The following is a 21,947-nucleotide window of genomic DNA, read 5'->3' as shown; positions in this document are numbered from 1 at the left end:
AGCCCACCCGCTTTCCACAGCCATGCAGATCACAAACAGTGTGACAGACTTTGCCAGTAAGACTGAAGTGGATTCACATGCAGATTCTTCTCCCAACAATCAGGACCTGGAACTTTGTGGATTGTTGAGGCATACCCCTATTGAAGTCAGTAGAAGTGGAGCAGATCTGGCCTGAGGTTGGACATCCCTCATTAGCCATTCTCTAGGCGAATGGAACCGGAGTGTTGTTCTGGTGTTAAAACAGACTTTCAAATATTTCTGTCAGGTTTACTTTAAAAATGAGAAAGGCTTTAAGTTACTGAGTGCTGTGATATAAATTTAATGAAATGCCGTATTCATAATTGCAAATTAAAAATCCACAAAGGCCACCTTCATCGTCCTGGTTACATGAAATGCCACATTAAAGAATTTCGTACAAAAATCACTATCTTTCACACAGAAACACATTGTTCAGTTTCCTTACTACTTCAATTAGCATCTAACAACATCTGCATGAATTGCTTAGCTGATATCTTATAATAAACTAAGAGATTTGTGGTACTTGACTAACTTGAGACCATACAAGTTTCAAGAAACTGCATCCCATTGGCATCACAGCAGAAACATCCACTCATTATAACATCTCTCTCCAAGAAATCTCCAGCAGTTAGTGCAATCTCCGCAGAACGTATCAACAGTATGGTGGATACCACTTTGCTTTGTTCATGGTAAATTACCTGTGCTAGTCATCTTTATGATGCAGCTTGTCTCTATTCCTCAGCACTTCTGCTTCTCCCATCAGTTTCATATCTTGTTGAAACTGAAAGTGGTGGTGGCAGAGTTGATAATGTCTGTTTGCATCCATTATCAGTTGAAGGATCAAGTCATTTGAGATGTCTATCTCGAGCAGTAGGTTGGAGATTCAAATATAGGAAAGAGATGCACAATGCATAGACAGCAGCAAAAGGTATCAGTGAAAAGGTGATGACCTAACCTCCTTGCTTGACATTTACTGATGCTGTCCCCCACTCTTTCTCATCTATTATCTTTTCCAACTACCCCTTACCCCCCCACCATAAGACTCTATATCCTGCTTTGATCATCACTCTACTATCTTCCATCATTCTTATTCTTGCCTTTCTCCTTCCTTTCTACTTTGTACCAGTGCCTTTCCTACCTCCTAGCTTTCAAACCATTCCTACCTCACTCTGTTACATTTCTTCTAGCAGCTTCATTCTCTCCTGCCTGAACTCTTACGCCATCTCTTCCCATTCACTTAACTCAAGCTCCTCTATTCAAATCCCATCACAGTTTTATGTCTCTACATCCTCTCAGTCTTCAGTCATATGTTCTACCCCTTCAGACCTTGGAATAATCTCACAAAGGCTAGTTTTACCATCACCAGTCACACATTTCCTTACAGTGGTAGTTGAGTGGCGTTCAATGGCTACAGAGTGCAGATAAGACCCAAGTCTCTGGCTTGAGTGGAACCAGCTAGTTTTATACCTCCTGCTTTTGCTTCCTTATTGGGCAAGTCTCCACTCACCTAATAGGGGAGCTCATTATCAATGAATTCCATGGGAGTATCTATTGATGATCCCCCGTGACCGTCATAACAAGACTCGTTCCCTCTCAATTTGATTTAAGTTCTGAATCCTCACAACAAACTGGGCTAAAAGCAATGAGCTGCAAAACTGGTAATTTGTTTTTTGTTTACATTTTGGAGGACCTATTGCTGGTTTTCAACCTTAGCCTTTGGTAACTGGTGATGCTGAAGTGCTGGTTTAATTGCAAGTTTGGATGAACAGGAGGCCTGCATACAGAGCGAAGTATCAGGAGTGGCTGAAGGATGACCTATAGAGAAGGTTTGGCTTTGGAAAAGATGAGCAGCCCAAAAAAGTAGAAGTTAAAAAAAAGGTAATCCTCTGCAATTTTAAATAAATTTAAATGTACCTGGAGTTGCAGTTACCTAAACTTCAGTGCCTCCCAGATGATCTGATTTAGGAAACACAGCTTTTAAAAAATGCAACAGCGCCATCAAACACTACAAGGACTGAAGATGAATATATACAGAGAATAAAAGTAACAAGAACACAGGAGGGGGCTTATCAGTCCATCAAGTGCATGTCATTTCTCTGTAGAGCTGTCCAATTAGACCATTTCCAATTCTATCCCATTGCCCTGCAAGCTTATTTCTCTCAAGTGCCTGACCAACTTCCTTCTGGAGTCATTGATCATCTCCACTTCCGCCATCGTCATAGGCAGCAAGTTCTAGGTCATTACTACTCACTGCACAAATAAAATTCTTCCCCACATATCCCTGTACCTCCTGTCTAAAACCTTCAATCCCCTAATTCTTGTTCAGTAAGCTAATTGGAAAACACATTCTTTGTGTATCTTATCTAAACCTGTCACAGTCTCATCTTATTTTGTCCTTCAAGTCAAACGTGACTTCGTTCATCATCAGGGGTATTTGGCAGGGCTCTAGGGGGTACATAGTGACTGCTAAAGTTGTTCTACACCCAGAAAGTTATGCTACGAATCAGACAGGATACCCCAGGTAACTGTTTTGGATGAGTTGGTGTCTCAGGATTTCCTCTCCTTGTGTTTCCTCTCCGCCTTTGATATGCATTTGATTTCAAAGGAAGCTGCCCCATTTTTTCAAAATTTGGATGTGCCAGGTGCAGAAATCAAACTTCTCCCAAGGCTCGAAATCAACATCAAAGTTCCTAAATGAAGCTTTCAGGGTGTCTTTTTAGCACTTCCTTTGATCACCGTGACACCAGGCCTCAGACTGCAGTTTTCCTTAGAAGATTCACTTTTGTAAGGAAGTTTCAGCAGTCTAGCCACATCACCAGCCTGACTCAGTTGTGATTTTCTTAACAGAATCACAGAAATACCACAGCACAGGGAGAGGCCACTTGTGTCTGAACCAGCTGAAAAAAAAGCTAGCCGTCCATTTTACAACCACCTTCCAACTTGACTGTCCAGCATGAATGGACAATTTAACATGAAGGTACACCCAGCTTCCTGTTAATTCAATTATACATCACCGCTGCTCCTCAGATTGGATAAATGAACTAGATTGTGGAAATTTCAGATGGCATCAACTTAAACTCCTGATATACATATTTCAATGGTTGCAAACGGAGTAAAACTCAGAAATCTCACTGTGTCATTGTTTGGGGAGGAGAGGGCAAGAGGGAACACAGGGAAATCACACTTGCATAGAAAACAGTTTTTGACTCCCACTCAATTCTTCACTCCGTCCACTGTTGCCACCCTCCAAAGCACCCTTACCCGCACCCCACCCCCCCACCCCACCCCACCCCACCCCACCCCACCCCACCCCACCACCACATATGTATGCAGAACTTCCAGAAGGAGCCACTGGATAACAATCAGATGTGCAAAGTCTGGCCCATATTTTCACCTCCTTAACTTAGGGCAGCTGATGGCCAATTATTGTAGCAGTACAGCTTCTCCAGTTTAGATGCTGCTGCTCTGAAGAAGAGTCAGAACAGACTCGAAACACCAGCTCTGTTTCTGTCTTCCTGGATGCTGCCAGACCTGCTGAGATTTTCAAGCATTTCCTGATTCTGTTTGAAGTAAGTGTCTCTCTATTAAACTGAGCTAAAGTTAAGGTTTTGTAATCACTTTAGAGGTAGAATAAAACAAATAATTTCAAACTGAAATTTGAAATAACTAAAGTTTTTATATTTTTAATAAAAGAGCAATTATATTTTAGGAGAAAGCAAACCTGCTTTTATTTAAACTGATGTACATTCATAATCCCAGTTAGAAAACTAAACAGCTAAATAGTTTCCAGATGTTTCCTGTAGTTTTAAACAAGCCCATCCCTGTGAAACAAAGGCATACAAGTAGATTTACAGTGGGACATTGAGACTATCTCAATTACGCAAAACCGATTTGAATATCCACATGAAGACCTTGATTTATGTAATGATTTTGAATGGGAATCAATACACTCTGGAAAATATTCAGTCATTGCAATTCATTTGCGAAAAGATACTAAATTTGGTGCGTTACATTTTGTTTAAAGGATTTATTGTACTTTAAAGTTCGTATCAAATGGAATAAGTGGAAACAAAGGTTTCCTCCCAGCTTCCTGTTACGTCAATTATATACGCTCTTCTCACATTGGGTAAGTGAACTAGATTGTGGATATTTCAGATTTCATGAACTCGAATTGCACTCCTCTTCAATTAATCTTTGAACCATCTCATCACAAATATTGAATGAAGTACGGGAGTGAGCGACAACTCCACCAAAAGATCCATATTCGGTTTTTTAAGAACAAAAGAATAAAGAGAAGTACAGCACAGGAATAGGCCCTTCAGCCCTCCAAGCCCATGCCAATCATGATGCCTTAACTAAACTAAAAAGAAATCTTCTGCCCTTACTTGGTCCGTATACTTCTATTCCCTCCCTATTCATGTGCCCATCCAGATGCCTCTTAAATGTTGCTATAATGTGCCTGCTTCCACCACTACCTCTGGCAGCGCATTCCACGCACCCACCACTCTCTGCGTGATTAATGCATTGTTTAATGCATGATTTTGTGTTTATCAAGAAGAGGGTAATTAAAGCTGGAAAGTGATGCATGTTCTCATTTCAGTGATTTAGTATCAGATCAAATCCTTTCCAACCATGGGTAGTGCAGTTTGGGGCAGACTAAAAATCCTTTCACTTTGCCCACCTACTCCACCCTCAAAGTACTACTACACAGCACTAACCTCAGAGTAGCACCTCAAATTGCTTCGTTGGAGGTCAGTCATCTCAACCCTAGAACACCACTAAATTTGCCTGTCAGTTGTATGATGTAAATGTTACTTGCCACTTGTCAGCCCAAACCTGGATATTGTCCAGGTCTCACTGCATTCGAATTCTCCATTCCCACATTATCCAGTTTGTGACTTCTTGGAACAGGATTGTCAACATGTAGTTTTTCCAGTGTGATTAATATGAGATTGGGATATTGCAATTGATATGAAGAAGACAAGAGGAAACTTTTATATCATTCGTCCGGTCAGGTGAAATGACAGTATATTAACAACAATGCTACTTATTCAGAAAATAAAATTTTATTATTCATCGAGTCAATGGGTTATTTCAGCGATAAAAACCTTCTGATCAAGTGGTAAATTCTTATTGCCATAGAAAATATCACAAAACTTAGTGGGAGTGTAATTTGCCCTGGGCATAAGTTCAAAACCGCGATTATGGAATCAGCAGCACACTCTACACTTTGAACATCACACCTTCCCTGTTTATGTTTCAAATTAAAAATTAATAGCCTGTATTTTATTTAATTTGAGTAAGTCTACAAAGATAAAGTTCCAGAATAGGGGTTAAAATGACCATTGTTGTGAATCACAGAATAATCCAGGTTTACAACAATGAAGGAGACCGCTTAGCCAACTGTTCCTGTGCCATCTCCATGGTAGCTTCACAAATTGCTATTCTAGTGTGAAACTCAAAGATTCTGTGAAGAGGCTTTTTGAGGACAGTGGTGAGCAGCTGGTGATCAGTTTCAACGTTGGAAGGGCAGCAATAGATGAAGTCATGAAATTCCTGACAAGAAAAGACTAGGGCAAGGAGTTCCTTCTTGATCTGGGCAGAGCAAGTTTCAGTATAGTGAAGGCCTTGGTGCAAAGGTCTGTCATTCTGGATACCGACTGCTCTGAGTCTGAACTGGGAGGCATCTGCTGATAAGTGTAAAGATGCTGGACCAATCTGAGTTCCACAGGCATGGTATTCAACAAAAACACGACACAGTGGTTAGCCCTGCTGCCTCACAGTGCCAGGGATTCGATTCCTGGTTTGGGTCACTGTCTGTGTGAAGTTTGCACATTTTCCCCGTGGCTGGGTGCTCTGGTTTCCTCCCACCGTCCAAAAGACATGCTGGTTAGGTGCATTGCTCATGCTAAATTCCCCCTCAGTGTACCCGAACAGGTGCCGGAGTGTGGCGATTCAGGGATTTTCACAGTAACTTCATTATAGTGTTAATATAAGTCTACTTGTGACATTAATAAATAAACTTTAATCATCTGAATACATAGAATTCCTACAGTGCAGGAGGAGGCCATTCAGCCCATAGAGCCTCCGATGGAACATCTGACCCAGGCCTACCTCTCTGCCCTATCCCTGCAATTCTATATATTTATCCCACTAATCCCTCTAACCTACACATCTTTGGATACAAAGGGGAAATTGACTATGGTCAATCCACCTAACCTGCACATCTTTGGACTGTGGGAGGAAACCGGAGCACCTGGAAGAAATCCATGCAGACGTAGTGAGAACATACAAACTCCACACAGACAGTCACCTAACACTGGAATTGAACCTAGCATTGTCAGACCGCATTGCCAATCACTATGCCACTGTGTCGTCTCTACAGAATTTGCTCCACTCAGTCTGGATGGCATAGGTCCACCAACGCTATCGTCGAACAACGGAACAGCTGGACTTCTGAATCACGCCAGTGTCTTCTCAGTCTGACTGTACTGCAACATTAATTTCTACTGAGCTTACATTGCTCTGTATACTTTGATATATTTTTATGAACCAGTTTCAGTCTCCCAAGAAGTTTCAGTTTCCGATCTCAGTTTCAGTTTGCGTTTCCTTCGAAATTGAAAGATTAGTTTCCTCTCTGTGCTGCTCATTTTCAGTTTCCCTTTTCAATTTAGGGCCTGTCCCAAATAATAATAAGCTTTGACCACCAGTTCCATCACGACTTCCATAAATATTCAATTTGAATCCTCATTATCATGCTGAAAATTAATTTGCCAGTGAGTATGGAATACCTTACAATGAGACATAATTGGACTTTCTAAAGTAACTCAATTTCTAAACTTGAAATTTCTATTGAAGACCAGATTTTTTAAAAATCTAAAGCAAACATACTACAATATTGGAGGTGTTCCTGGCTGCCCAAACTATGGTAGAGTCATAGAGGTTTATAGGATGGAAACAAGCCCTTCGGCCCAACTAGTCCATGCCACCTAGTTTTTAACCACTAAACTAGTTCCAATTACCCGCATTTGGCCCATATTTCGCTCTACCCATCTTACCATGTAACCGTCTAAATGCTTTTTAAAAGACAAAATTGTACCTGCCTCTACTTTGCCTCTGGCAGCTCATTCCAGACACTCATTACCTTCTGAGTGAAACAGTTTCCCTTCTGGACCCTTTTGTATCTCTCCCATCTCACCTTAAACCTATGCACTCTAGCTATAGACTCCCCTACTTTTGGGAAGTTAGGATACAAACTGTTCAATTCACCAAATATTCATTTTACCAAATTAACATTTATGGTTTGGGATTTTTCTGCAATCACAATTTCAGTGATTGAAATTAGATTGAAATTAATGTTAAATAACAGAAAGAAGAGAACCGGATTTTATATTGTATCTTGTTCTCAGATGTCCCAACATGCTTCTCCTCCGATGAATTACTTGCCTTGGATCAAAATTCATGGGAGAAGTCTGCTGTCAATTTGCATCTTTCATGGTACTGAATTTAAATCCTTTTTCAGTGTGTCAGCTGCTGCATTATGCATGTTGAAGCCTGCGTTCACTTACTTTATATAGAGCAGTGAGAAACCATTTGCATTGTTGAATGAACAGAATCTGGTTTTGAAGCACATATCTATTGTATCTTTGTGACAGACCGAGACTGGATGCAATGTAAGAGTGCACACTGCAGGATTGATTTTGTGAGGACCCACACCACGATCAGGGATTCGCATAGAGTCATCACATATCAGAAAATCGTAGGTGTCTTGCTGCTGCTTTTTGATATGTACTGACTGCTTCAGAAGCCTGGCAACAAGGTTCTATTAATGGAGACATTTAAATGTGTTCCGGATCCACTCTTGGATGTAATAACTGCACAATCCTTAAAAATTATGGAGCTCACTTCTACTCGAGCTATGTTGACCGCTTTAATCTTTTTTTCAAGAGGAAATTTCCAGCAGTGATCCATATAATATTCGCCGGGCTCAGCCAAGGGTTATTTAGATCAAGTGTTGCCTTGGCTCAGTTGGTAGTACTCTCACCTCTGAATCACATGCGGATGGGTGCTAAGCCTCAGTATGCAATCCACGCATAACGAATGATAACACTTCAATATCGTACTGAGTGCTGCCCTGCTGGAGATATTGAGGCAGCTTTTATTTCGTTATCATCTTTTTTACACCTAAAAACTGGAGACTAGCAGGACTAAAACTGCAGGGAGCATTAACCTACTAATGGGGGACCCAATTTAGGTTACCTCTAAGGACCTTATGCCACATTCATCTCCACCCACATTGATCCACCCAATGTGCCTATAAATCATGGACCAGTACATGGTGGAAGTTAGCCATTTCCAGTGGTATTTGAAGAGAATCTTCGATACAATGAGGAAAAGCAAAAGCCAAATTTGGCACACATTTTTACCACAACCAATTATGCACTTTGAGCCTTAGAGCTTTCTGAATACATAGATATTTTACTGTTTAAACCACTGCGCAAATATTCCCTGCCGTGCAGACTACTGTTCCTGTCAGTACTGAGGCTCCCACCCTCCTCTTTAAAGCTGTCAGTCAGCTCATTAAGATTGGCCAGCCTGCCAGATTTTCCGCTTCCCCAAATGGTGAACAGCCTACAAGGAATGCTGGCAGCTGGTTGATTCAACCACAAAAACTGACTGGGTCTGCCACTGACTGCATTGGTTTAGATATTAAACCAATGCATCGTCTGGCTGTTTGGGTGCACGGAAAAGTTCTTGTGTCACTATTCAGAAGAGAAGGAGGGAGTTCTCCTTGTGTCCTGGCCAACATTCATTTCTATAGCAACATTATTAAAAACACATTATCCAGTTGTTCATATACGTGCTGATTGTAGGTCTCAGCTGTGAGCAACTTGGCTGCCACATGTGCCGATATAACAGTTCATGATAAGACTCCAAGTGAATACAAGTTCTGCCTTAAGTGTGTTGTACTGGACTTTCAGCCTATAACCTATACTTTAATGCCAGAACTCAATGAATATTATTAGTTGGTTGTTTTAGAAAGGTAGATTACATTTAGCAATATGTTGTGTCCTCTATGTGTGTGATGCATTTGGATTCCTGTTTCCACCTGAAAATCCGGCTCCCTAATCTTTTAAAGTTTTTGTAATCTACATATGAGCTAGATTGTGCACCATAAATTGTTGTGTGGCTAGCCTCATGAGCTAGATCTGCACACAGTTAGGTCCGAAGTCAGCTTTGATCATAGGCAACAAACAACTAGTTTCTGATTAGCATTTCATGGGGCCTTCTTGATGTTTTGATTTAATATCGTGAAAGTCTGTGCTGTTGTTGTTTTGATGACTACTGATTGATAACTCTTTTTCAAATAAATTGATGGCGCCGACAGAAGTATGTGGCCAGAATTCTCTGGCCGTTCAGGCCCCGTCACCGCTGCCAGTGAGGACAGAGTATTTGGCGCTCTGCCAAACTCCCTATTCATGGCAAGGGGACGAGAGAATTCCAGCTGTGAGTGAGGCCAGAAAATCTGGCCCGTTGTTTTTATGCTCAGTAATTTTGCTTAGATTTTTGGGATTTTCCCAAATGCTTAAGTAGTGTTGTAAGAAACTGCATTATGAAGAAAACATATATCACAAAGGAACATTGAAAAGAATTTCACAAGTACTTGTTTGTAACTCAGAAAATGCTAAACTCTCATCATGCTGTTAATGGACTTTTTATTATATTTATATTTATTGTGTTTTATAAGATTAAAATATTTGCTATTGTCAATTACTACTTATAAGTAAGCTAAATAAATTTAATCAGTATGAAGTTGGTTTGATATCCTTGGTCTTTTGAGAGGATGAAGATATATTGGGGACCCGACATAAATTTCTTCATGGGGTCAGTTAGGCCAGATGGTTAAATAGTTAGTGCGATGCACAGTAGTTAGCACTGCTGCTTCAGAGCACCAAGGATGAGGGTTCGATTCTGGCCTCGTGTGACTGTCTGTGTGAGGTTTGCACATTCTCTCTGTTTCTGCATGGGTTTCCCCCGGGTGCTCTGGTTTCCTCCCACAGTCCAAAGCTGTGCAGGTTCGGTGGATTGGCCATGCTAAATTGCCACTGAGTGTCCCAAGATTAACCAGAGGGATTAATGAGGATAGAGCCTGGGTGGATGCTTGGTTGGTGAGGACTTGATGGGTTATTTGGCCTCCTCCTGCACCATAGGGATTTTATGATATGATTCTATGTGTGCTCAATCACTAAACCAGCTGTGATAGTTCATAGAGGCCCGCTTCCTGATATCATCCATACGAGCAGGGTGGTGCCCTTCAAGCTATGTATGACCAGTTGGCTCCGTCTAATGGAGAAAGATTCCTATTTTCTTTGTGGAGTAAGCCCCCGTAATCAAATTACAGCAGCTGGTGGCTATAGGCCATTCTGGACTGCTTTCTGCAAGCCAGCTGGAAACTTGTTCAGCTGGTTGAACAAGAATGTGATGCTATAAAACTATTAACTGTTCATTCTAGTTGTAAAACACCACACTTTTAATGTTTACCTCATATACAATAAAATGACACTGCATTGGTAATTATTATTGATCATCGAGACACAACAAGTCCTCAGTGATCCATATCATTGGCTAATAGGCACCAATGGTTCTCCAGGAAGGGAACTGGCTGATTTTCTGGTGTGTGTCGGTGGTTAAGGTGACATTGGTCAGAGTAGGTTTTCGATCAGGCCGCACTTAAATGCATAAGGTAAGCAGCAGTGATAACTGTGCTGCTCCATTGTAGTTTGTTGGTGGAAGGGTACGGGGGAAGAGACTGAATTGGGGCCTGCAAATGGGTGTGGCCTGAAAAAGAATTGGAAGGGATCAACAGAGCAGCACCTTGAAGTGGCAGGGAAACGTGGAGCACTACTGAAGGGAGTCTTTAAAGTTTGTAAAACAAAAGTCAAGGTATAATGAAGGAAAAGTAACTGTTGGACTGTTAGCCAATTGTAACGTTTCTTTTAGGCCGCACAATAAATGGATGCTTGCTGGCTTTTGCACCAATGGTTTGTGGAGGAAGCAACAGTGGTAATGCTAAGTGGCACAAACATAACATTTGGATCAACACCTTAGTTATAATAACTGGCATTTGCATAGTACCTTTAATATAGTAAAACACCCTAAGGCATTTCACACAAATTGTCAAACGGAATTTGACACCAAGGAATGTGAGGGTATATTAGGACAGATCAAAGTCAAAGAAGTAGGTTTTTAACAAGTGCCTTAAAGGATAAGCGAGAGTTGTAGAGACAGATTTGGGGAGTGGAATTCCAGGGTTTAGGGCCAAGACAACTGAAGGCAAAGCCACCAGTGGAGGAGTGAAGAAGGTTGTGAAATTGGAGGAGGTTGCAGCGTGAGAGAGGGGTGAAGCGGTGGAAGGATCTGAAAAAACAAGGCTGAGAGAAAGCAGGATCGGTTGCCACATAAATCAAAGTGCAAGCCTCTGGCAGTAAATCAGCAAACTATTTTTTCGCAATTTTTACTCCATTACCATTCTGCTTATGCTGGAGAGATGGTGGCTGGGGAGATGAAAACCAGCTCCCCTATCCACTGGATAATTTGCTTTGACTAGATCAAGCTATTTGTTTGAAAAGCAACACTGTGCAGTAAAAAATAAGAGAATAAGATTGCCCACGCTAAAATTCAAATAAGCCCCTGTGCAATCCTTCCCCTGAAAGTAGTTGTTCAATATTTGCTTCCTTTATGAAAGCAGCCAGGGCTTGCCATGCATATTAAAGAAAGAATGGAATAATAACCTGAGACTGACAATACGAGGGATGAATAAAATGGGAAAGAATCCAATATCTTTGGAGAGAATGTAAGTGACACATCAGAGATAGTGAGAACAATCCCCACATTCAAGGTTAAATTCCTACTGCCTTCTCAGAGATAGTATACAGAATTGTCTTTCACAAATTGATGAATCTCTCCTTCAGTTGTGTTAGAATAAGATTACACCAGAGAGGTAATTAGACTGATCGGGGTTTGGATGAAGCGATAAATATTCCTTTCGCTACTTATGGCAAGGCAGTATTTATTGCCCAGTCCTCATCGCCCTGAGGTCATTAAAAGCTAAAAGCGTAGTGTGGTATTGGAGTTTGTTACGTGCAGGCCAGACTGAAGGACATTAGTGAACCAGTTGGATTTTTATAACAACCTGGCAGCTTTCAGGGTCATTTTTTTTTCGCAGTGTCACAGATTTAATTTGAAAGGGAGATAAATGGCTACTTAACATTTGAAACGAACAGACATCTGCTGGTCATGTTTCCCAAGGCACACAGGCTGTAAAAAGAGAGCGTTCTTCTTATGCACACTGACTGTATAGCAGGCTTACAAAGCAGCATAATTACCCAGAAAGGGTTTGTTGACATTATGAAAGAATATGAAGCAGTCCGTGATCCATCAGAATGCAAAAGGAAGATCAATATCCAATAAACAGCAGTCTTGACTTTGTAGCCCAGAGTAAAGCATTTTTAAAAAAATGCACACTAGGAATGTGGGTGTCGCTGCCAAGTCTGGCATTTATTCATCATTTCTAATTGCCCTGACAAAGTGGCTTGTCTCACTTCAGAGACATTTGCGTGGAAAGCTCAAACAGCAATTTGTATTTATTTTTCATTTATGTTGACCAACTATGGTATGCGAACTTAACAGTTTAAGTAAACCATTTATTGTTCCACTGGATAACCACTCTTGTTTATGTTTCAAAAAAAGCCTCCCTGGTACTTATTCTTGTGATTAGCTTAAATTGATGCCCCTTTTCCTTACCCCCATCTATACTCATCCTCAATACTAAGCTGATGGATTTCTTTATCTCCAAGATTGAGACATTGGCCCATAACTTCAGAGCTCTGTGCCACAGACTTCCATTGGATAACTGTCCTGCAATGGAAACTATCTGGAAGTACAATATAAATCTCAAACTTCCAATAGTTCTGACAATCTTACAGTAATAGTTACACAGAAGAAGTTAGAAAACCCACCCTCCTGACTGTCCCTAATGCTTTTCACCCAGGCTCCCCCCAAACCTTTAAGTACTGCCCCCCCCCCTCCTCAGGACGACATGAATACCCCATGATCCCATGACAGGACACCCCCTAATAGCCAGATCTGCCCAGGGGAACTTTCCCTACTAACCTGACATTCCCAAGCGACCCCTCCCCCTCCCCCAGCCCCCCGCTACTCACCGTTCCCTCAACTACTGTCCCCAATCTTCCCATCTGACCAATCCTTGATCATCTGACTCTCCCCTACTGACCACTCAACCCACAAACTTACCCCATTCATAAAATGACCTTATCCCTGACTTCTCAAGGTGGATTTAAACTTACCTGCTTTATGGAGGTTGATGCCATAAAAAAAGGGACATGGTATCCTTATCCATGAGTGTCCTGCCCTCAACACAAAGCCTCAGGATCCTGTTGCAGTATTCTGTTCTCACATGGCCTGCGTTAGGAGGTTGGGTGAGAAAATTTTTACTTTGCGAGGAAAGTAACTTGGAACAGAGTGACAATCTGACTCTGATCGGAAGTTCCCTCTACCAATAATTCCGCAGTAAGAAGTCTCACAACATCAGGTTAAAGTCCAACAGGTTTATTTGGTAGTAAACACCACTAGCTTTGCCGAAAAGTGTTGTGAGACTTCTTACTGTGTTTACCCCAGTCCAACGCTGGCATCTCCACATCAGCCCTCCTTCTTGTTGCTCATGGTTTACTTCTTTTCATTCACAAACCTTGAGTTGGATTTTCACCTTTGAGGCAGGAACCAGGAATTCTCCGTGATCCCACTTCCAACTAGGGGTGCCCACATTCTGTAATTTCATCCTGAGGAGGCTGGTCTGCTGGATATGGGCAAGCAGCCCATATGCCCTCTTATAATCTTCTAAAACTGTCAATCAAACACAGCCATTCATTTGCCAATAAATCAACAATAGTCCTCCAAACACCTCTTGCTTTTGTCTAATTAAACAGAACGGCCACAATCAATGCTTCCCAAATAGCCTGACTGGATCTACTCTCTCCACCTACCTCGCCTTGAACCTCTCTCCTTTATAAAGTCATTGAATGTGTTGTCTCTCCCTAGTAAACCTCAGCATACTTTTTTTTTGGTCTTTCATTCCATTATTCTAGCCATATATCCCAAAATGTCAATTGGTTTTTAGTTCTCCACCTTGTCTCAGCATTAAAAATTCTGCAGCTGTTCCTAGGATCCTTTATTAAGTTTAATTCTTTCCCATTATTTGTCATTCTTATTGGAATCTTGTAGGAGTCTGAGGTCAGAGAGGTGAGAGTGAAGCAGAAAATTAAAATGACATGACCAGAAGCTAGGGGTCACTCCTGCAAACTGAATGGAGGCGTTCCGCGAAGTGATCTCCCAATCTGCATTTACTGGCAAAGAGACTGCTTCATGAGCGGCAAATTGATTTTACAAAATTGAAAGCAGTTCCATAAATCAAAGTTTCATCAGGGAAGAATATTTGAAGCCCAGGTTGGCAGAATGGGAAAAGGTAAAAGGACATGTGTTGCATCTCCTGCACTTGCATGGGAAGATATGGTGTGGGGGCATGTTAGAATGAATGGAAGAGGACCAGGTTGTTGCAAAGGGAACACCCTCCTTTTGAATGTGATAGAAGTGGCAGAGGGATGGCGCTTCAAATCTGAAGGCTGGTTGTTAAGATGAAAGGGAACCATATTATGGTTTTTGGAGTGGTGAGAACTGAAGTACAAGAAATAGACAGGCCTGTCCAAGAGCCCTATCCACCATGATGGACGAGAATCATCTGATGGACAAAAGAAAAGGAAACACGACAGAAATGGTGGCATCGACTGCCATCCAAACATAAGAGATGGAGATAAGGAAACTGGGCAATGAGGAAAAAGGGAAACTCATCAGGTGCACTGCTTCTTACAGGTAGCAAAGTGAAAGGAAGTACAATCAAAGTAACCATGGGACTGGAGGGGCTCATCGTTGTCAACAGCCTGTCCCCAGAAATGACACTAGAAATCAACAAGAAAGAGGATAGAGATGAAGATGGGTCAGGGGAGAGTGCAGAAAAGATACAAATCGGAAGCAAAGTTGATGGACTTTTCCAGTTCATCGCAAGAGCAGGAAATAACCGTCACTAGAAAAAAGAAGTAAGGATGAGAATATAGGACATCTTACTGCATCTACCCTGTCTTTTCCTTTAAGCATTTTTCACGTTTCAATGAGAACACCTCTCATTTTTCAAAATTGAGGATACAACCCAGTTTCCCCAATCTCTCTTCATAAGATATTTCCAGGAACAAGTCCGATGAACTTTCGCTGCACCTCCTCAAGTAAGGGGACCAAAATGGCACACAATACTCCAGGTGTACTCTAACCAAGGTTCTATGTAACTGAAGCAAGACATTGTTTCTCAACTACTCCTGCAATAAAGGCTTGTGAACAGATATATATGGACTGAAAGCTTGAGGACATCAGAGTTGCAGAACTATGTGTCTGCATTCTGCTCCAGGCTGTAGTGAATCGGAAGCTGGATCACATGATGTCCTTCCCTTAAGGTGATGGCATGCTGCTGTCCCATAAAGGCATATTACAACAGGGTGTGTAAAGAGGGAGAAATCTGGTTGGGGGGGGAGAAGAAAAATTAGCATTACTGAGTCCTTCCTCTCCTCTTATGGAGGCCTGTGTGCATGGGTGAGTTTGGAGGGTGGTTTTAGAGGATTGTTTTTCAAACTGGAGGCCTGTGACCAGCGGTGTGCCTCAGGGATCAGTACTGGGTCCACTGTTATTTGTTATTTATATTAATAATTTGGATGAGAATATAGGAGGCATGGTTAGTAAGCTTGCAGATGACACCAAGATTGGTGGCATAGTGGACAGTGAAGAAAATTATCTCCGAATGCAACGGGATCGTGATCAACTGGGCCAGTGGGCTGACGAATAGCAGATGGGGTTTAAATTAGACAAATGCGAGGTGATGCATTTTGGTAGATTGAACCAGGGTAGGACTTACTCAGCTAATGGTAGGGTGTTGGAGAGAGTTACAGAACAAAGAGATCTAGGGGTACATGTTCATAGCTCTTTGGAAGTGGAGTCACAGGTGGACAGATGGTGAAGAAGGCATTTGGCATGCTTTGTTTCATTGGCCAGAACATTGAACACAGGAGTTGGGATGTCTTGTTGAAGTTGTATGAGACATTGATAAGGCCACACTTGGAATACTGCAGTTCTGGTCACCCTATTATAGAAAGGATATTATTAAACTAGAAAGAGTGCAGAAAAGATTTACCAGGATGCTACCAGGACTTGATTGTTTGAGTTATAAGGAGAGGCTGGATAGATTGGGGCTTTTTTCTCTGGGGTGTAGGAGGCTGAGGGGTGATTTGACAGAGGTCTATAAAATAATGAGGGGCATAGATAAGGTAGATAGTCAATTTCTTTTCCCAAAGGTAGGGGAGTCTTAAGCTAGGGGGCATAGGTTTAAGGTGAGAGGGGAGATATACAGAAGTGTCCAGAGGGGCAATTTTTTTCACATGGAGGGTAGTGAGTTCTAGAACAAGTTGCCAGAGATACTAGTAGAGGCAGATATAATTTTGTCTTTTAAAAAGCATTAGATAGTTACATAGATGAGATGGGTATAGAGGGATATGGGTATAGAGGGATATGGGCCAAATGTGGGAAATTGGGATTAGTTTAGGGGTTTAAAAAAGAAGGGCGGCATGGAGGTTGGGCCGAAGGGCCTGTTTCTATGCTGTAAACCTCTATGACTCTATGAAGGAGGGGACCTGAGTCAGACTGGAACAAAGAACATGCCTCATATCCCACATTTCGCACAATTGTCTCAGGTCAGTCCTCAAACCTCCAGTTGCCTGTAATTTTAATTCTCTGTTCCACTCCCACGCTGGCTGTTCTGTTCTTGGCCTCTCAAGGTATAATGCCTCATCTTTCAATTAGACACTTCACCACCTTTCACATTCAACATTGAGTTCAACAATTTCAGGTCACAATCACCATTCCATTGTACAGCAGTGTTTCTGCTATTTCCATTTACGCATCCTCCAGACCAGTGTTTTTCTTTTAAGTGTTTCATGCAATTTGGGCATCGCTGGCAAGGTCAGCATTTGTTGCCCATCCCTAATTGCCTTTAGCTTGCTTGATCATTTTAGAGGCTAGTTAAGAGTCAACAATATTGCTGTGGGTCTGGAATCACATCTCACCTGGACCAGATAAGGACAGCAGACGTCCTTCCCATTTGTGAAATAGATGGATTTTTGTGACTACCGACCATAGCTTCATCATCCCCGTTACTGAGACTAGCTTTCGATTCCAGAATTATTAATTAAAATTGACAGTTGGATTTGAACCTGTGTCACCAAGGCATTAGCCCAGACCACTAGTGCAGTGACACTACCACTATGTCACCAGTGTGAACATTGAGATTCGCAAACTTGTGGTGTGCAGAGACTTTTTTGGTGGGAGTGGGTGCAATGTAATACGGAAATGCTTACTGAGCAGGACTGACCTGGGTGGACGATTGCACAGAGAGCCTGGCCAGGTCTTTGATAGCATTCTGCCGGTACATGGTCACTCAGGACAATCTGTCGCTGCTTAAAATGTTGAACCTTTTGGTTAAAAGTCCTGTAGGGAGAGGGATGGCAAATATTAACAGGGTCTGCAGCCTCTTGCATTGCTTCACTGCCACTCAACAAGATATACAAAGCTGTCAAAGTAATCTCAGCCCGTCCGTCAGCTGCTGTCCAAGTGCTCGGCAGGGTCACTGCTTTGCCAGACTGAGTAAATCAAATTCTATTTTTAATTATGTGGAACTTTTATGGCTGCTTTGGGGAACCACATTCTGCAATTCCATCCACTTCTCTTTGAAAAAGAATGTCTTTTATATGGAGTGATTTGAGCATCATTGTCAAACCACACACCTGCAGTGAGAAGCAGACACACCCATCTCAGTGATATTTTTAAGTAAATACCTGTTTCTGAAAATCATTATTAAAATATCTCGATATGCAGAATCTATATATTTTGGGGGGATTTCACCAACCTCATTACACCTTTAGGAGATTGTACCAGTGTCGGAGAATAGCGTGTGAGCCTAAAAATCCATTTCGCACCAAGTAGTTTGTGAGTCTCCTGGCCCCTTCTTAATGGTGCGAATAGGTTTGCACCCAGAAATATGTGGGGCTGATTAGCATATTTAAAGTCACAGATAAATATGAACAGCTCGTTAAATCCCAGCGCACAGGATTCAGCAGCCTTCAGGCGCAGCGCAGTAACAGCAAGAATCAGGTCTGTACCAGCAGAGACTTGGCGTGATGGTCATGCTGGGCAACTCAGAGGCCATTGAAGCCTTTGCATGGTTGAGGGCATGGCCGGGAACTGCCCATTGGCAGCTCACACCTGGCACACAGGTGGGGCCCAACTGCAACACCAGTGGTGCTTGACAGTGGCCAATGGATAGCCTGGCAGTGGCCACCATACAGCTCAGTGGTGCTAGATGGACACCACTAGGGGCAGTGCTGAGGGAATGGAGTCTGGGGGAGGCTATGCAGTGGAGGGTCTGATGGGAGAGGGGGGAGTGGTTGTGCAGGGTAGATTGTGTAGGCGGCCTTGATGGATGGGGGGGCGGGGGCGGGTGGCTATTCGGGGGTCAGGCAAGTGAAGCCATCGGGAGGGGCCCGATGCTCCAATGCCGGCACCTATGTCAGAGAGGGGATGGTGGAACATCCTGTTGATGAGGTGGGTGGAGTCCCGATATTCGTGGAGTGAAGGAGGGGGTCACCTAATGCACTCTGAGATCAGGTCACGGTGCTCAAACACTCAGCAGCTGGGCTTACTGGCTTGTTTCAGCCCCTCCTCCCCCCCCACCCCAGTACTAGCACAAAACTCCCAACTCTCCAAAATGTGAGACTATTGCAGTGCAGAGCCTATCTAAGAAACCAGCGAGGTTTTCTTAGACACTTAGAAAAATTCTTTGGGAGAATTCCGCCCTATGAGTCTTATAAAGTCTTATAATTGAGATGAGGGAGGGTTGGAGAAGTCTGGGATTTATAACCCATTTGGAAACCAATCATTCCACCTAAAACCACTGTTCTAGAGCTAGATTTCCAACATCCATGGATTCACTTTTGTGACATTTCCAGACCCTCTCATTTCATAGATCATAGAACCCTACAGTGCAGAAAAGGCCCTTCAGCCCATCGAATCCGCACCGAACACAATCCCACCCAAGCCCTATCCTCATATCCCTACATATTTTACCCACTAATCCCTCTAACCTCCGCTACCCTGGACACTAAGGGGCAATTTCTTAGCATGGCCAATCAACGTAACCGGCACATGTTTGGACTGTGGGAGGAAACTGGAGTACCTGGAGGAAACCCACGCAGACACAAGGAGAATGTGCAAATTCCACACAGACAGTGACCTGAGCCGAGAATTGAACCCAGGTCCCTAGAGCTGTGAAGCAGCAGTGCTAACCACTGTGCTATTGTGCCGCATTTATCATTTCAATGATAAATGGAGGAGCCTTAATCTCACTCTACAATAATCATTTTGACAACCTCCTTTCCTTTTTTTCAAATTGCAGATAGAAATCGAAACAAAGAACATTTGTGTATATTTTTTATAATTTGCGGACAATAACTTATGAACATTGGTTTCACACCATCAACAGTCGTTCTGTGCTATATTGGAGAAGCAGCCATCGGAATGTACAGATGCTGACAGTGGAACGGATGGGACAGCTGTTTGGAGAACTATTTGAAGAAGGTGACTTTGTGATGACAGATAGTAACTTGCTTAACTGGAGCCCTGTCATAGAAAAATGTACCAATTAATGCTGATGCCTTAACATTGAAGCCCTCTGAAAGAAAGCCCTTAGAGGAAATAGGTAATGCTTTTCAGTTTCTCTTCAGATCCTCTTCTGCCTCACCAAAGATGTAAGTAATATTTTATCATCTTTGAGTTTTGTATTAAAAAGATTTTAGTTCAGAAATATCAACGTGGACTGTGCCAAAATATGAACATTGATTCATCTTCTAAGTTGAACACAATGGGCTTTTATAATCTGCCTTGTGAAAGTCTTACAGGAATTTTGGATTACTTGAACAAATATAGTAGAATCAACAAAGCATGGAATCCTGATGGGATTTATTCAATTAATCTTTAAGCTATCCTCTTCAGCATTGAAGATAATTGGGGGAGGGGGAGGGAGCCATCTTAGGCCTTGTTTGCCGATGGCGAGAATCCCAGTTGAATCTGGTGTCAGGGCTAAAATCAAGATTCCTGCCGGCTATCAGGAATCACCTTACCCTCCCCACCATCTCCGATCGGTCTCCCACCCAGAGCAGATGGAACCTGATTCATATGCAAACCTACTAATTGTAATACAATAAATGGGCTTGTCAGCCCACTCACTGACCCCCTCTGCCATTCATCCATCTCTCTAGCTGGGAAATGCACAGGCGGGCTTTGGTGTTGGTCATCATCGATGAGACTTGACAGCTGGAATTTTACCGTCCTGCCTGCCATGGGAATTGGAGCAGGAGGGGGCAGACTATGGAAAGGTCTGTTGACCTCAGGCAGAATTTTATGGCTTCGGGACAAGCGAGGCTGTAAATCCCACCTGGCATGTTGGACCTGGAGGGCCAAGAAGCACCACCAATGCCTCAGCAAAGAGAGGTATCTCCCCATTAGTCAAATAATGGGTCACCTCCCCTCCCACACAACTCAGGCATGAGGGTGACCTGATCAATCCACCCCTCAGTTTCCTATTCTCAGATGCCCCTCAGCATTCTCCCTCCTCAGATCTCGACTCAGTCCCTTCCCAGTTAGACTGCCACTCAGTGCCCCTTCCCTCAGACCCTCACTCTGTCCCTTCCCCCCTCAGACACCCCTCAAGACCCCTCCCCCTCAGACCACCACTCAGGCGCACCTTCAGACTGTCTTGACAGTGCCAATGGTGCACTACACCTTGGCACTTCCATCCTGGCCTAGAGCTTGTTTAAAAATAAGCGGTCACTCATTTAAGACTGAGATGAGGAGAATACTTTTCCCTCAGAGGGTTTCCCCCAGAGGGTCTTTGAAACACTCTTCCTGAAAAGGCAGTGGAATTAGAATCTTTGAATGTTTTATGATGAAACGAGGTAGATTCTTCATGAACAAGGGGATAAAGGTTATTGAGGATAGGCAGGAATGTGGGGTTGAGGTTACAATCAGATCTGCCATGATCTACTTGAATGGTGGAGCAAAATCATGGGTTGAGTGGCCTACTCCTACTCCTAGTTTGTATGTTCATGGGTTTACATTTCCTTCCAGCTGCATAAATAAATTTTAAACACTTGTCATGTTAGCTTCCATCCTTAATGATCAAACGAATCCATTCTTTTGCCTGCACCAGGTGAGCTGTGTGCATCTGACTCATATTAATCATGAGCTTCTTGCCTGCAGTTCTGTAACTTAGGACCCACAGAATGGGCACTGTACAGTCAATTTCCTAAGCCAATTACTTCCTAAAAAATCAATGAAATAAATAGTCAAGGGAATGTTCCTTGAAATCTTTGTTCATCTGTAAGTGTGGACAATGAGGTTTTTTGCTCTCCAACTCAAATGATATCCAATAGGGCTATAGAGGTGATTTATAAGAACTTTAAGGAACAACTGAATATGTGACAGTCTGGAGACCACCACGAAGCCAGGATGCTAAATTTGCTTTCAGTTACTATCATTTGGCAGGGGACATTCTAAAACTATAATCTTCTCCTTACCCTAGAAGAATATAAAAATCAAAGATGTAATTAAGAGCCTATGTCAAACCATATTAAATGTCAGAGTACAGTGCACGGCGTAGGGCTCCACATTGCAGAAAGTATATTGAGGCTTTAGACAAGACCTAG

This window comes from Carcharhinus amblyrhynchos, chromosome 17 (genome assembly GCF_965287045.1).
Source record: "Carcharhinus amblyrhynchos chromosome 17, sCarAmb.v2.hapA, whole genome shotgun sequence".
NCBI classification, from domain to species: Eukaryota; Metazoa; Chordata; class Chondrichthyes; order Carcharhiniformes; family Carcharhinidae; genus Carcharhinus; species Carcharhinus amblyrhynchos.
Note: the sequence above shows the minus strand (reverse complement) of the source record.